We start from the raw sequence: 18,472 nt of genomic DNA on the forward strand, positions 1-18,472 counted from the left end.
TCTTACTGCTTAATTTAAACTGAGAAAACTGTGAAAAATCAACTGCTATGGAAAATTAATAAAACATTTCCAGCTGCAAACAGTGACTAATTGTACAAGATGAAGACTGCCTGGAATTAATAACCTGCAGTCTTCTGTGTGAAGAACCCCCCACCACTTCAATTTACTGGGAGATTAAATTACTTCTAAGTTTGCCACATTAAAACAGAACATGAATAAAACGTTAGTGAACGCACATCTATTATTTACTGTCTGTGATATGGATATAATTATTTCCAAACAACTACAATGTGACGTGACCAGTAATATTTAAATGACTCTTTTAGCAAGAGAAGCTACTGAAACATTTTTTTCCCTGAAGGGAAAAAATTATTCTTACTTCTAAAGTAATAAAATGATGCCCAGTGGACTTCTACAGATGGTATGTCCCTGTCCTAATAGACTGAAATGTGCTCAGGGTCGGAGCTTATACCTCTCTCTCAGCATCAAATACTGCTTTGGGGGGTGGGGGTACATGTGCAGCAGAAAATCTTAGCAACTTATTTATGAGCTCTGATCTTAAATGGAAGCCGAGGCCACAGCTCAGAGGAAACCAGTGTAGATACTTACGGTTTCTCTGGTGCCTGGTGCGACCGTGAGCACACGTGCCCAACAGAATAGATTCCTTTATGGGAGGCAGAAGGGAAGGCCAGAAGGATTTCCTGAGGAAATGGGATTCATTCGCAAGGGCCATACACTAGCACAGACCCCCATCTGCATCATGGCAGTATTCTCGAAGCTTGCTTAAGACGTTGCATTCCCTCATGGGCCTTCATTTTCTCAGCTGTAAAATGAGGATTAAATAACAAACAAATTTTGTCCTTTTTCTATCTCTGTTGTCAGCATTGGATTACTTTCTTGCCCCAAAGAACCACCAAGAAAGTCTGTTAGTTTTCCTAGTGCATAGGTACTTTGAGATCCTGTGAAACAAGATACTGCAAGGGGACACCATGCAATGACCAGGAGAGATCTGTTCAAGTGAGAGATAGAGGAAAAAATATTCAGAAAACCAAGAGTTCTAGTTGTATAGAGTGGTGGCATGTTTTTAGGTTGATTTGTTGTTTGTTTGTTTTTTTTAATTTTTAGAGATTAGAAAATAACTCAAGAAACCAAGGAGAATGAGCCAATTTGATGTGTGTGTTGAGGAGACATATCAAAGATGGAGATTTTCTCAGCGGACAGGCCCTGCCTCTTTGGCTGTTTATCCTTTAATGCCCACACAGAGGGTACATTCAGCCTCTTGCTATTTGATATTGCCTGCAGGAAGGTCCGAGTATTGGCCTGGAGAGAATAAAGGCATGTTGTTTAGAAATTCAGAGGCTTAACCTGAAGCATAACTGGTTAGGGGTTTACCACAGAAGTTATCTGGACATATCGTTTGATTTCCAGGTTTTAAATGTAATTCTAAACAAGATCTGGCTGCACAGCCCTCCGCTGTGTGACACAGAGAGACTTTATCTGCCCCCAAATGCCATTCAGGCTTAATGCTGTAGTCGTAGTGAATTGTATAAATTGGGGCATTCTTTGAGGCCCAAAAGCACCTTGGCCTTCTCAGAGGAGGAGAGGTGAGGCCTGTTTCCTCCTCCCTGCTGCTCAAGCAAGACATTTTATGGTTGTTCCTCTCTTTGAGTTTATTCTGGCTTTCCTTTTTTGGAAACACTCAAGACTTACTTCAGCAGGCTGAGACCTATATACAGGCCGGATGGGCAGCTGCAGATACCATTGAACTGGAGGATTCATGGGGCACATTCCTTGGCCTGGCGTAGCCTGCCCTCCCTCCTGGCAGACAGGAAGCAAATACTCCCAAGAGAGGCAAGGAAGTGGTTTATCCTTCTGCCAGTGACAGCTATCAAGCAAGATTTAAAAGCATGGATTGGTAGATCCCAAAGCAGAAGTGTTTTTAGGGAAGGCATCAAACAGGGAAAAGGGAGACATGGGACCCAAAGTCAGACTGCCTGGGCCTGGAGGAGCATCTGCCATTTAGAAGTGGCACATGTCTTGTTCACGTAGTCCTGATTCTTGGTAGCACTTACTAAATATTGACGCAATGTTGAAGGAACAGAATGGTTAAGAATGCTCTATTTAATTCAAGTTAGGGATGCCCTCTATTCACAGGATATGTGCAGTTACTACAGGAGAATTATCTCTTACATGGGGATCAGGCTCTAAAGTCTATAGATTCCAACATACTCATTTCTTAATAAGACCAGCCAGTCTCTCCATTAGGAACAGAAATCAGTATTTCTTTGGTTGAGCACCAGATGAAGTCATTGGTTTGATTTAGGAGCCATGATGTACAAAAATACATATTTTAAGCACCAGCCTCTCCTACTTGGGGTGGGAATGTGCACATACTTGGAGAGGTAGATTGCAGTCATAGCAACATGGATTCCTGGCTCCAGTCTTCCAGTCACACGTGCTCCTGGGCCTATGCACATTGAGTGGCCTAGTAAGGGAAAATATCTGGGCTTTTTAAATTATTTCTCTGAGGTCTTAGAGTTGACTTCCCCTGTGTTAAATTGCACACATATAGGCAACTCCACTGTAGGAAGACTTGCCAGTGCTTCTCTCTGTGGCTAGGCACCAGAATCATCTCTAAAACTTAAAAAATATTCAAGACCCCACTCCAGACTTCTTCAGAATCTCCAGGGACAGAACCCAAGTCTCTGTATGTTTGTTTTTAGAAGTTTTATAGTAGAGTCTGATGCATAGCCTGGGATGAGAACCACTGATAGGATACTTATAATCACAAGGGGGTTTCATATAATCTGATATGAGTGATTTCTGAGCTCATCTTAGGTCTGAAGGCATTCTTGTTTTAGGAAACCTAGTCTAAATTCTTGCTCTGCATTACTGTGGTGTCAAGGTAGTATATCACTTAGAAGAGTTAAAAAATAAGCAGCCCCTTCCTGTTAGGGTCCTTCTCCCTGAATGTTCCCTTACCACCTATCCTGCCAACTCTTGAAGAACGCCCATGGGCAGGGAGAATCCACCAGAGCAATGTGTATGTCGTAAGTGTCCTCTTGGACAAAAAACTGAACATTTCCTTCCCCTGCCTCTCCTTCAATTCCTACTTACCTTTTCCATTTCCTTTTAGCTAGTTGGAAATTAGTCTCATAAGTCAACATTGTTGTTATGGATGGAACTATGTCCTTCCAAAATTCATATGTTGAAGCCCTTCAGAATGTGATTTATATGTGGAGATACAGCCTTTAAAGAAATGATTAAGTTAAACTGAAGCCCTTAGAGTAGATCCTAATCCAATCTGACTGGTGTGCTTTTAAGAAGAGGAAATTTGAAACACAAAGAGACACTAGGGGGGCTCATGCACTTGTCAAGATGTTAACTACTAATAAATAATACTCAAGTATTCATCTCTATAAATTAAGACAAAACATATAAGACAGAGACATTGGCCTCAGGAAGCTTGCCGTGTATTGCCCATGCAGAGGTACTTGCATTTTTAGGGATTATTCTGGTTATTCAACATTTTCCTTTCTAGATCCACCCTTCATCCCACAATGCCCTGCTCAGTTTCCTGGGATGTGGACCTAGTAGATTGTATCACTTGGTCTCTCTTACCTTCTGGCTTCCACTTGGGTTTGTCCAATGGAAATTAATAGCAGGAGACTGGAGGTGGAAAAGAGGGTTATGTTATTTATTTCACCTCCTCTCCATGAAGGGCCAGGTTTTGTCAATGTCCTGGTTCCTCCATGTCCTAGAACTTTCTTTAGGTTATGTTATCTCTGTTTCCTTTCCATGTCCCTTGAGGCCTACAGGTAGCCATAGCTTCCTGCTACTCCTAATCCCCAGGCGCTCCCTCCTCTTGTCAATTCTATTAACCCTATCCACACCTCTGAAGAGTCCCTTAATAAAGAGCTTTTTGATTATACCTCTTTGAGCGTGCTATTTGTTTTTCATTAGAACTCTGGCTGATACAGAGAGGTAGAGTAGTATGCTGAGAAAACCCAATTTGGTATGAGACAGCCATGAATTTGAGAATCTACCCCATCCATCAACAGTGATTGTGATTGCAAATTTTTTTACAGTCTCGCTAATCCTCAGCTTCCCCATTTATAAAGTGGGGATAATGGCACTATTCTCACAGGGTTACTGACAATATTAAATAAGATAATGTAATGTGCCTGACTAAATAGCAGGTGCTCAACAATGGTATTACAGAAGTAGAGGTAGCAGTTAGTTTTATTTTACAAAATAGTTGTGGAAATAAAAAGTTTAAACCCAAGGTAATGACTTTCTCATGAGAAAGTTTTCAGATGCCATAGCAATTTCAAAAAAGAGATTGAGGCCCTGACAAGTCCCCTGGAGTGGGCAGAGCTCTCACACAGTCTCCAAGTTTCCCAGCCCATGTTATACATACCCCTTCTCCCAGTCATTCAATCAAACACTAATATGGGTATTATTTTGAAGGGTTTCTGCAGATGCAATTAAAGTTCTGTATCAATTGACCTTAAGATAGGGAGATTATCTAAGTGGGCCTGATCTAATCACACGAGCCCTTTAAAAGCAGATTGTCTTCCTCTCCTGTGACCAGCCAGAGAAAACTAAGAGATGCACTCCAGATGGTCTGGGAGAAGGAAAAACATCCAGATTATGTACTGCCTGTGGGGGCCACATGGCAAAGAACTGCCACAGCCTCCAGGAGCTGAGAGTGGTCCCCAGCGAACTGCTAGCAGGGAATCAGAAAAACAAAGAGCTCAGTCCTACAGCCACAAAGAAATGGGTTTTGTCCACAGAAGGACCTTGGGCCCCAGATGAGAACTATGGCTTCAGCTGACACCTTGATTTCAGCCTGGGGGACCCTGACCTATAGAAACTAAGAGATAATCAATCTGTGTTTCTTTAAACCACTAACTTTGTGGTAATTTGTTTCACAGCAATGTAAAACTAATTCATTCGCCAGCAAGTTCCTCTCCAGACTATAAAGAAGATATATCCTGCTTCCAACTCAGTCACTGAATTGCTCCATCCTTTGGCTTTCCCATTAGCAAATGCCACAGGCTCTCTACACACTTCCATCTCACTTATCTTGAATACTCATCCTCCAGGAACAAGATTTCAAACAATGTTAAATGGCAAGCGCACATCAAGCTTCTACACATGCTGGGAAAAAATCATTTGCACAGCTATTGGCCAAAGGGATAAACAAGTGAGGGGAAACACCTCAGAAGAATGTCTGACTTAACGTGACAGTTTTAGTGGGCTCATTTAATTTCAAAAGTGATAATGGAAGACTTTGTAAAGTTTTACAGTTCAAGAAAGGAAGGCTTACCAAGAGATGAATGTATTGGCCCGTAAGTTCTTGTCTGCACTGCCTGTTTCTTTAAGCTACTATGCTCTTTCTTTCTTAGGGGACTATAATGTGAACACCTGAAATCTTAAAAAAAAAAAAAAAAATCAAGTGAAATAAAGCATATAGGGAGCCTTCTTTATCTAGTGGTGGTGTGCCTGGAAAAAAAAAAGACTAAGTATCATGGTAAAACAGCAAATATTAACTTTAAGAATCAAGTCTATGGTTGAAGGAACTTTTTGAAGTCTGTATATATAGGGGATTATAAACTGTAAGAGAGGAATCTTATTTTGGTGGCACATATAAATTCATTTAATTTATCTATATAATTAATTATATATTAATCTTATTATAATAAATGATTTTTCCATTTTTATTGTATATGTTCCATTACATGTATCCCCCTTACACCCTCACCCACTTCTTCCCGCCCCTCCCCTCCACAATCACCAGACTGTTGCCATGCCCATGAGTTCTTTTTCTTCTTTGCTTGATCCCCTAACCCCCTAATCAACCCCCAAGTACAATCAATCTTAATTATAGATGTTTGAATTTTTCTTTTTCTAGTAAGACACATATTTGAAAATGTGTGCTTCACGTATATTTTCATTATATGCATAGATTTTTAAAACATTTAAGAGCATTTAAGGGAATCTAAATTCTTTTCTGAATCCTTAGTTTCTCAGTTCTATGGAATCATGTGCAGAATTGCGCTTCAAAATAGTGCTAATATCTTTGTTCCATCATGGGGCTAATTATTACCATAGGTCATTATAAGATAAGAAGCCATAAATGCATTAGTAATGGCAAAGATCTAAGCAGCTAATATAGTGTACATGCTTGGATGGTGAAATATTCTTGCAAAGATATCTTTACATTTCAGTAATTAAGTGTGTCATATTAATTGCATGGCCCTATCACAAAACCTTGCAAAAAAAATAAAAAATAAAACAACACCAAGAACTTTCCCTCTTGATTTCAGATTAGAATTGCTTGCATAATTACATTACCTGGATAATTAAATACAAATTTAGTAGCCTCAGAACTGTACAATATTGTGGTTTCATTTTCTAATAGAATTACCCTGCCTTTGGTGTAGAATTCGTGCTATGCAATGGAGATCTAATTACTTAGTGACAAGACATTAACTCCTCAGGGACATTTCCTTGGAGAAAAGGCTCAGATTAAAAGTGATTTGGAGAGCTTCTTTCTCTTTTCATTACTGAGATCCAAATCAGAGGAATTAGAGATGTGAAAGATCTATCAGGCTCATCCACAGGGCAGGAGAAGAGTGTTCACCAAGCACTGTTTTTCGGGGTTGGTTAGGTCCAATTGAGATAATGGAGAATTATTTCTCAATGTAAGACATTGTTGGGATGAGTCCCTCCACCAATCCCTGAAGGACACATCATAACTGTCATCTCACAGACTCTGATAATGACCTGAGGACATACTTGTTTGCCAAAATACAGGGTGATAACATGACTGTGTTCCTGACAGCATGACAATTATCTCATGTCAAAAATGACTTTAGGCAGAACTAAAATAGGGATATCCTCAAGTCAGGAGTACCTTCAAATAACTCAGAAAATAAACTCTGTGTAGGATTTGAAGGCCATCATCGTTTGGTTTGATAAACAGACCTTGAAGCCATTTTGCAGGTCAGAGTCCAAATGTATTCATAGTTGTTTAAACTTCTACCAGCTTCAATTCTCTGAAAATTTTTCAACCTGGTGTACAAAGAAACATCATCCACTACTTCTACTAGTGGGAGTGACCAGGTGGAGCGTATGTTGCCCATATTTGCAGTCTGTTGTACTTTGTGTTTGAGGTCATGCATCTGCAGCCGCCCGGGGGTCAGCTAAGTAGCTCTGCTGGCTTCGGTCAGGCTTTGTCACATGTCTAGAGTGAGACTGGCTGCAGGTTGATCGAGGCTGGTGTGGCTGGGGAGGAGTGAGTCAGCCCTTTTCCTGCAGTCGGCTAACCTTAGCACATCCCTATGGTGTTGGAAACAGTGCAAGGGAGAGCAAACCAAGGCACAGGCCCATTCCATGCTTCTGCTGTGTCCTGTCTACTAACACTGCATTGGCCAAAGCAAGTCACATGGCTGAGTTCAGTGTCAGGGTACAGTGTGTTAACATATAGGCTATCCTGCCCCTGTGAAGGGCAAAAGTACGTGACAGAGGGCATGGACACAGGGAGCGATGAAAAATTGGGGTTATCATTTCTATTTTCCACATAGTTACATCATCAACTATGAGATTTCTCTTTTGCTTAATCTGGAAAAGACCACTTCTCTACTGTTAAACTCTGTTAGACAAAGTTCAATCCTGGAGTAGGTTTAGAAATGAGCTATTAAATGGGACACAGTAGAAAAAAAGTATGTAGTGTCTTCATTAACTGAGTCCTTTAGTTATTACTGAAATTGCTAGTTCAACCAACCTTGAATGCAATTGATACTTATTTTTCTGTCTTTATTAATCAGAAGCATTATGCCTTAGATATAACTATCCTAGTCTGCTGAGGCTAGCTGTCTTGGTGTCTCTTCTTAGGACACTAATCCCATCATGAAGGTCCCACCTTATGACCTTATCAAATCCTAGTTCCCTTTCAAAGGTCCTACTTCCAAATACCATCGCATTGAGGGTTAGGGCTTCAACATAGGAATTTTTGGGTGACAATTCAGTCCATGGCAATAGTTTCTGACCAAATAGTCTTCAGTATGTGAGGGGGTTCCATGAGAGTGGTGTGCCTACTGCTAAAAGTGAGATGTGGATTGTAATGGAACGGGGGCGGGGGGGGGGGAGGGCTGAACTGGGAAGGGATTGTAAATAATGTAGGAAGGAGCGAGGTTGGGGTGCATCGCTTGTGAGAGTTTATTCCTGTGAGCCGGGCTTCAGGCTTTGCATGACTCTGTGATCATAGCATCCATCCAGAGGTGAGTTGTCTCCTCTCCAGCTGATTGTCTAGGATTTGGCAAAGACAAGGCCTCCATTTCTGCAATGAATCCAGTGAGACCACACTGGTGGTAGCGATGATGGTGGGACCGCCTCTACTTTACTTCTAACAGGCGGTGTCTTTACATTTCCACAAAGACCTCGAACACTGTTATTTTACAAGTATCTCAGAAAAACGAAACATAGTTTATATTACAATTGTAGAAATGATTAAGATAACTGTTCATATATTTCCATTTGATGTGACACAGCAAAAAAGCATCCTCATTTTATAAATAATGAGTTTCTTGTTGCTTTTGAAGATTTTTTAAGTGCAGAAGATAACTTTAGTTTAAAACAATATTGGATATGCCAACAAATTACAAATTTAAAAACCTAGGTCTTTCATAAATTTTTAGGTTTAGCTTACAATTTTTGTTCTACTCAATATGCTAGCAAATTTAAACAGTAACTCTTTAAGGTGGCCTTTGAATACACTTACTTAATTTATAAACCTAATTAATTATTTCAGAATACCTTCGGTTATATTTAATTTATATACTTGATTACCTCTTAAAGTCCTTTATTCATCTGGTTACTAACCATCCCTAGTCCTCAAATTATTCTTATAAATTCAAAAGTGAAACTTATAGATAGGGATTCTTGAACCCTCTTAGATAGTCTAATGCTATGTATAAACTTAATTAGATTTCAAGTTAAAATCATAAATCTAAATCAATTACTAAATAACACATTTTAATACTGGAATTACAAAACTAATCCATTACTTTAGTAGGACAGATTGTCTTAAATATCAAAGGTAGTAATATATATCAAATATGTACAGATTCTTTTCCACTCAATATATTGAAACTACAAGTTTGAGTTTCTTAATATATACATTTCATTCTACCTTTCCAGAGCTGAAACACTTGAATCATCTCAAACCATGTTTCGGATTGAGATGACTTAATAGCCAGAGGTCCAGGCAGGACAGAGGCTGGATTCTTGTCAGCCATCTTGATGGAATATGCTATTCCTGCTCTATGATATTGTTATGATATTTAAGCCTTTCCAAATGGGTAAGTCCAGATAGGCCATTGCCCTGGATTCAAGTTATATATTACCTAATTCTTCTGTAATCAGAGTATAAACACTCCCATTCCTGCCCAGGAATATCACTAGATTATATTTTGCATAGTTCTGGTTCTTTAATGTTATATAACTTTCTTTTCTCCTATTTCTACCGACCTATGAACTTGCCAGAAGTCAGTGTTCTTTTTCACTGATAGAAGTCACTGATACTTCTTATCTCTTATGGCCACACAACTTTTTTGCATATAAAGTAATACCTAATTCAGTTGTGGCTATTTTTCATGGCTTTGTTTGACAACTTGGGTCACAACTTTCAAGATCAGTCTAATGACAGGTGTTTTTTCACAAAGTCAAAGTCTAAATGCTATTAAGCTTCTTCCTTTGGAACTACCAGTGGAATCCTCCACATGCTGCATTTATTTTGCTGCACAGCTCACAATATGATTTGAAGTTTTATGAATTATTCAAATGTAAATGACAGTGTTTCTGAAACCTCAGTTAAACCTTGTATATTGACAGAGAAATGGCGATGCTTTGTAAGCAAACTTTGAGTACTTTCAAATGTTCAGATTTTCATATCTGTGTCTTGTTTCCTCCCGTAGATTAGAAGCTCCTTAAGGGGAACCACCTGGTCTTACATTTATTAGCTGGAGAATACTAACAGGCTAGATAATGAGGACTAGTTATTTGATTAGGAACTGTACTCTTGCCTCATAATAAAGGAGGGATATCTTTGTTACTTAACTCAGATGCTCAGTTCTGTAGCAAGAGAATAAGTTATTGGGCTGAAGACACTGTTTAGCCTGTAAAAATTTATTTAGAGTCTTTAAAATGAGGACCAAGGACATATTCTCAGGGTCCATTATAGTCTCTGTAAAAAGTTGTTGACTTTATATAGAAGACAGCTTTTAAAAAATGTAATATAGTCATATTCTGGAACATCTGGATGACAACATATAATGGAGTCCTGCCATGAAATCTCAGCTCCAAAATCTACAATTATTTGTGGTATTATTGGGGCCCAATAGTACTTCCCCTGTTTTAGGCTAATGAGTACGGAACATAGGCAAACTGAAGACATAAATCGCATTCTGGCTTTTTACAACGTTATCAGGAAAGTGAAACAGCAGAGCGTATGTTACAATCGAAAAGATCATTATGATAGCAATTATTCAAAAAATAATAAAAATGTAGGGATCAAATGATGTCATGGTATTGGTTTGGAAAATGCTTTCCAGAGATTCAGATAATTGCATTGGCCTGTCCAACACAAAAGAATGTGCGACAAGCAGGGAGCACCAGAGTCATGTGTTAAATAGGGGTAATTCAATTTCAAGAAAACATTGTGTCACATTAATTTAATGTTGTTAATTTGAATTTTATTGGTTTTGCAATTTGAAATGACTGCACTTTGGTTTTATAATTGAATAAGAACTGCAACATAAGGAGTTCATAAAGTTTTATGCTTACACATGTTTAATACTACTATAAACATAATTGAAGCCAACATCTGGGTTTGTATAGCATTCAAGTTTGAGAAACTGTGATGCAACATTGACATACCGACATTTATAGGATACTATTTCTATTTCCATCCTAGAGAAATTAGGTATTTTAAGGGTAATTTGAATACAATAATTTATAAATACATTGGTTATATATACATATGTATGTAAATATATATGTACATATATCTTACCAAAAACTACAAAATGCTTTGAACTCCCAGGAGATAAGTTATGTTTATAGGTGTACTATTATAAGTTATTACAACATTGCATCAGAGTACTAAGAATAAAGTCCAATATGGCTAATCCTGACCCCGGAATGTAAGTTTATGCACTGGGGTATGGTAATTCCTCTCCTGGAATGGGGGTCTCTTTAACCCAATATGATACCACGCTTCTTGTTTGCATTTCTCTCTTGGGATTTTCATGCCAGAAGCAAGCACGAGAATGAAGAGCTCAGTTTTGTCTGCCCTGCTGGAGGGATCTAAACAGCACTCCGTTTTACCTGCTCATTGTCACTCTTACTGGTCTGAGCAATGGGAAGCTCAGAGGGGCCTGGATAAGAGTGTCATTTGACCTGGGCCTGTGCCTGGCCTTTAAAAACAAATAAACAAAGAAATCATTCTCAATGGGATCCTCTTAACCTGAAGTCTTACCCCAGGGAGGACTCCAGGAGCCAGAGGGGAAAAAAAGAGAAGACGACTAAAAAAGCTTCCCATGCAGAGGAGAGCAAATTGAAAGTCACAGAGGGGTGTTCCTCAAGGCAGTTTGCAAATCCACTTTCTTTGTCATAACAAGAACAAATCCCACCTTTGAAGTTTTTCCTTCTTGTTCCAAGGAGAATGTCTTTTGTTTAATCCATTTTAGCCCTTAATACCTGACCTGGATCAATCCTGTTGGTTAGATTACACAGCATTCACGCTGATTTTAAACTGGCCTGGTCAGGGGAGGGTGCCAGGTTCTGCCTCATTGGTTTGAGAATCTCAAGAATAATCAACATCTATACCTAGACCATCTTTATTTTGAAAAAAAAAATTCTTTTGATATGAAAGTACTTAATCATAATGAGCATTGATAAATAGATTTTGGTGTGTTCTGTGAATGGTGTATTTTCAATGTTCCTTTAAAAAGTTACTTATTCACAGTGGCATAAGAGACTGTGATGTTCATCACATAGGACAGAATGTCTTCAATTAAAATTTAAGGACCACCTTTTTCCCAGTCCCCACATCAACTCTGGGTGCAGTTTCAAGCAGCAGGGACACTTGTCAATTCCTAGCCTCAGTATTGTATCTCTTTCCTGGGGATCTGATTATTAAGCAAGAAAGAAAAGAAAGCCTGTTATAAAGTGCAGCCCTATTTCTTCAATTTCTAAAGACTGTTCGCCTCCGTTCCTTTCAAGAACTCTCAAAGCCAGTGACAAGCAAAGGTAAGGAGCCCTCAGAGTAAGTCTCAAAAGGGCCAGTTGCTAATTTGGATTTTTTTCTAAGCACATGGCTTATTAACAATACCCGTTATCTCACAAACCACTTCAGATTGCGCAGGAGTTCAGAAGCCTTCCCAGAAAACCAAACGGCTGACCAGGGAGGAGCAGCTGCAGTGGCTAGTGGGTCTTTCACTCACCCTGTGGTCCTGGAGGGGCTCAAGCCTTCCCAACTACTCCCTACAAGCCTAGCTTGTTTTTGAAAAAAGTCAACTGTAATTGAAAAATAAAAATAAATAAATGAATTGTAAGAGAAAAAGCCAGCCACAAAAGAATGAGTAGAAAATGGCCCAGTCAATGGGGGCCATTTGATGCTTGGGTAAAAAATGTGCTGCTGGCCAAAGGGCAAGACAGGTTGACTCTGGCTTCTTCATTTTGGCTGTGCTGTGCTTACTCTGATAGTTACCCCAAGCTTCCCAAAGCCAGAAACCATGTTGGTTCATTTCTCCAGCCACAGTCACTTCAAAGGGCTTTGGTCTTTGTAAAGTCTGAAGAGATTCATAGGTAACTGAACAAAATGATTTTGAGAGGGCATTGGATGCCCTCCTCCATAAGAAGGTGAAAATATCATTTGATTTGTCACCAACAATCACATCAAATAATGAATGTGGAACATGCCACGTTTTCTCTTTAATAGTCAGGAGAGAAAGAAATCATTTAAGTTATGGTATTTGAGAATTGAAGTTACTTAATAGATGCCAGATTTAGTCCCATGATATTTTTTTTCATCTGTCTTTTGCATTGGCAGGTGGAATGTACTGTTGCTTGTATAAAGTAAATATATGAAATTATTTTCAGAGACAAAGCAGAGCATCTTGGCTCACTCCCTTAAATTACATGGATTAGATTTCAAAGTTACTGATTTATCAATTTATCTTATTATAAAAATGGACATGTGTATAGAAATGGACAAACTAATTCTAAAATTAATATGAAAAAGCAAAGAACCCAGAATAGCTAAAACAATTTTGAAAAAGAACAACATTAGAAAACACTGGCTGAGTTCCAGTCAAGGTGGAGGAATAGGTAAACATGACTTGCCTCCTTGAACAACTACAGCAAAAATTAACAAAATCACAACTATAAAACAACTATCACCCAGAACTGTCAGAAAATCAAGCTGTATGGAAATCTGACAACAAAGAAATAAGAAGTCAAATTCATTCAGATGAGTAGGAGGGGCAGGGTGGTCCAACACCCACATGTGGTAGATAAAAATCAGGAGGGATATCTTGGGAGCAAGATATCCCATCCCCACACCAGGCCCCCCAGCCCACGGTTCCAGTGCCAGGAAGGTAAACCCCTATAACCTCTGGCTGCAAACACCACTGGGTTTTGGGGTGGTGAAAAAACTATGCAATTCTCAGGAGTCTCCTCTTAAAGGATCTGCAACAGACTTAGAACTTACACAGACTCACTTCCTCTGGGCTCTAGCCCTGGGCAGCAGCTTGAAAAGCACCAGTGGCATATTGGGAGAAACTGAAGTACATGGTGTCAAGGTGAGTGTCAGGGGACAGCTTCCTCCCAGATAAAACCCCAGAGGCAAGGCAGTGGCCATTGTCCCTTTTCGGAGCCCTCCTCTACACAGAGCCATGGAGCAGCAATACCAAAGCTGAGACTCCATCAACCTGGTTCACACGGGTTGCCCCCACTTAGTGATTAGCTAAGGCTCTTCTCCATCCAGTTTATAGGTGTGCTTTTCTGCAATTGGCCACACTAATAAGACAGAGAGTCAAAACACCTCTACCTAATACATAGACACATACACAGGGAGACAAAGAAATATTGCCCAAATGAAAAATGAAAAATGAAAAAACAGAACAAAACTCTAGAAAAAGAATTAAACAAAATAGAAATACAGAATTCAAAACACTGGTTATTAGGATGCTCAAGAAACTCATTGGGCACTTCAACCACATAAAAAAAAGACCCAGGAAGAAATGAAGTTTATACTAAATGAAATAAAGAAAAATTCACAGGGAATCAACAGTGGAGTGGATGAAGCCAAGGATCAAACCAATGATTTGGAACACAAGGAATAAAAATGTAATCAGAACAGCAGGAAGAAAAAGAATAAAAAGAAAAAAATAAAAAACAAACAAAGATAGGCTAAGGAGCCTCTGGGACAACTTTAAGTGTACTAACATTTGCATCATGGGGCTGCCAGAAGAAGATGAGCAAGAAATTGGAAACCTATTTGAAAAAATAATAAAAGAAAATTTCCCTAATTTGGTGAAGGAAATAGACATGCAAGTCCAGGAAGTACAGAGAGTCCCAAGCAAGATGGATGCAAAGAGGACCACACCAAGTCACATCATAATTAAAATGCCAAAGGTTAAAGATGAAGAGAGAATCTTAAAAGAAGCAAGAGAAAAGCAGAGAGTTACCTACAAAGGAGTTCCCCTCAGACTGTCAGCTGATTTATCAAAAGAAATTTTGCAGCCTGGAAGGGACTGGCAAGAAGTATTCAAAGTGAGGAAAAGCAAGGACCTGCAACTTAGAATTACTCTATCCAGCAAAGCTATCATTTAGAATGGAAGGGCAGATAAAGTGCTTCGCAGACAAGACAAAACTAAAGAAGTTCATCACTAAGCCATTATTATATGAAATGCTAAAGGGAATTATATAAGGAAAAGAAGATGATCAAAATGGCAATAAATTCACAGCTATCAACAGCTGAATCTGAAAAAACAAACTGAGCAAAAAAGCCTAACAGAAACAGAATCATAGACATGGAGATCATTTGGATGGTTACCAGTTGGGAAGGGGAAGACAGAGAAGGAGGGGAAAGAGGCAGAGATTAAGAAGTACAAATAGGTGGTTATAGAATAGGCAGGGGATGTTAAGAACAGTATAGGAAATGGAGTAGCCAAAGAACTTATATGCATGAGCCATGGACATGAACTAAGTGGGCAATTGATGGAGGGAATGGGGAATGCTGGGTGGAGGAGGGCAAATGGGGAAAATTGAGACAACTATAATAGCATAAACAATAAAATATATTTTTTTAAAAAAAGAAAACACCCCCTGATTTCAAAACATATCAAAGCCCTCGTTGGGTGGCTCAGTTGTTTGGAGCATGGTCCTGTACACCAAAAAGATTGCATGTTCAGTCCCTGGTCGGGGCACATACAAGAGGTAACCAATTGATCTCTCTCTCTCTCTCTCTCTCTTCCTCTCTCTCTCTCTCTTCCTCTCTCTTCCCCTTGCCTCTCTTTCTAAAATCAATAAACATATCCTTGGGTGAGGATTAAAAAAAAAGAAAGCTTATCATGAAGCTGCACTATCAAGACCAAAAGGCGATGGCATTAGAGAGACACAGGCTGTGATAGTCAATTGTATGTGTCAGCTTGGCTAGGCTACTGTCCCTTGTTATTCAGTCAAACACTAATCTAGGTGTTGCTGTGTAGGTATTTTGTAAATGTGAGTAAAGTCTATAATCAATTTACTTTAAGTTAAGAAAGGAAGATTATCCTAGATAATCTGGTGGGCCTGATTTAATCAGTTAAAAGGCCTTAAGAGAAGAACATAGTCTTCCCTGCAAAAGAAATTCGGCCTGCGTATAGAAACTTCAGCTTGTGCCTGAGAGTTTCAGCCTGCCCTTCCTGACAGTCTGCCCTACGGATTTCAGAGCTGCCACAATCCCATAAGCCAGTTCTTTGCTATAAATCTGTGTGTGTATGTGTATGTGTGTGTGTGTCTCCTACTAGTTCTGTTTCACTGACTGATATATAAATCAGCAAAACAGAATTGAGAGTCTAGGAATCAACTTTTACATTTTTACATTTGTGGTCAATTGTTTTTTGACAAAGGTGCTAAGACAATGGAAAAAGAATATTTTTCAACAAGTGGTGCTGGGACAACTATATATATGTAGTCAAAAGGATGAAATTGCACTCCTACCTCATACTATATAGAAAAATAAACTCAAAATGAATCAAAGACCTAAATGTAAGAGCTAAAACTACAAAGCTCTTAGAAAAAAATAGGTGTAAATTTTGTGACTTTAAATTAGGCAATGATTTCTTAGATTTGACATCAAGAACACAAGCAACAAAAGAAAAAAATAGGTAGACTTACCTTCATCAAACTTAAAAACTGTTGTATTTCAAAAAAACACTATGAAGAAAGTAGAAAGACAGTGCATAGAAAGAGAAAATACTTACAAATCATATATAATAAAGGTCTATTGCCTAGAATTTATAAAGAACGATTACAGCTCAACAATAAAAAAAAACCTACCCAAATTAAAAGTGAGAAAAAGATTTGAATAAACACACTTCTCCACAAAAGATACTCAAATGGATAATAAGCACATAAAAAGATGCTCAACATTTTTAGGCATTAGGTAAATGCAAGTCAAAACCTCAATGAAAATACCACTTTACACTGACTAGAATGGCTTAAATTTTAAAAAAATAAAAGCAACAAGAAGTTTTTGTGAATATATGTATAAATTAAAACCCTCAGGCATTTTTGGTGAAAATCTAAAATGTAGCATCACTTTGAAAACAGCCTGGCAGTTTCTCAAAGGTTAAAAAGAGTTAACATGGGACCCAGAAATTCCACTCCTTGGTATATAACCAAGAGAAATTGAAAACATATGTCCACACAAAATCTTATACACAAATATTCATAATAGTATTATTCATAATTACCAAGTGGAAAAATACAAATATTTATCAAATGACAAATAGATAAATAAAATGTGGCACATCTATGCAATGGACTATTATTATTCAGCCATAAAAAGAAGTACTGAAACATGCTACAATGTGAATAACTTTGAAACGTTATGCTAAGTGAAACAAGCCAGACACAAAAGACCTATATTATAGGATTCCATTTATATGAAATGTCTGAGATAAGCAAATCCATAGAAATAGAAAGATGAGTAGTTTCTAGGGACTTTGGAGAGGGAAGTACGAAAAACAATAGCTAATGCATATAGGGGTTTCTTTTGGGGTTGATGAAAATATTCTGCAGCTAAAGACAATGGTTGCACAACTCAATGTAATAAAATCTACTGAATTGGGTACTTTAAAGAGTACATTTTATAATATCTAAGTTATATCTCAGTGGAAGGATGAAAGGGGGATAACTGTAAATTCTTTTACATACATTTAGAACATATACCTTTTTATTAAGATTGACATGTAAAACACATAGTGTTTCCTGTGGGGATATCCTATGACCTTTCTTTTAACCTGGGGGTATAATTATCCCCAGGTTTTTAAAAATACAGAACTGTTTTGATATGTGCATGATACAGAGCTAAGAAATTTCCAAACTTCATTGTGTAATACAGAACTTTTTGACTCTAAGGCAGTGAAAACACCTGCCAATAAGAAAACTTTGACCTGATAAAAGTGTATCATTGAAGATCCAAGATGCATTCACTAATACTTTCTTGAGCATCTACCATGTATTGTGTACTTTACATATGTAGTGTCATTTAATACTCAAAATAACCCTCTGAAGCTATTATCACATTCCACCAATGAACAACCTGAAGATGAACGTAGTTAGTTAGTGACCCCTGTTGCCCTTGAGTAGAATGTGACAATGGCTGAGCCAAGAGTCAGAGCTCCAAAGCTCACACTGTTTTTGCAGCGAAGAGGTGCCTTCTCAGGGAAGGCCTGTGGATGTGGGCACTTCCACTTCACCACAGACACTTGGGCAGCTGGGTCAGTGAAGGGATGGTGGGTATCTGCTGGTGCTAGAAAAGGAAACAAAGGTAGAAAAAGCCAGACTGGGTCGTCTTCTCCTTGAGATAGTGTATATCTTTCTTGAAAAGTGTGCTCTTTGACAATCCCACATAATGAAGTTTTCTGTGCATGCTTTATCCAGAACCACCATTTCTTAAGGAATTACAACATGCAACGAAACTTTTTTTTTTTTTGGTTTCTCATTGATTCAGCTCGTCAGTGTCGGGCTCTCAGCTCGGTCTTGGGGATATGAACACAAATATAACATGTATGAATAAGACTTTTCAAGGAACCTAAGGTGGCGGTGAAGAAAGATAAGAGACAGCTACGATTCAGTATGATACATGCCAGGGCAGAGTCTATTGGGGGAGCAGTTATAGATGCATCTAACA

Source organism: Pteronotus mesoamericanus, unplaced genomic scaffold, assembly GCF_021234165.1.
Source record: "Pteronotus mesoamericanus isolate MK-2021 breed Mesoamerican mustached bat unplaced genomic scaffold, CSHL_Meso_final contig_182, whole genome shotgun sequence".
Lineage (NCBI taxonomy): Eukaryota > Metazoa > Chordata > Mammalia > Chiroptera > Mormoopidae > Pteronotus > Pteronotus mesoamericanus.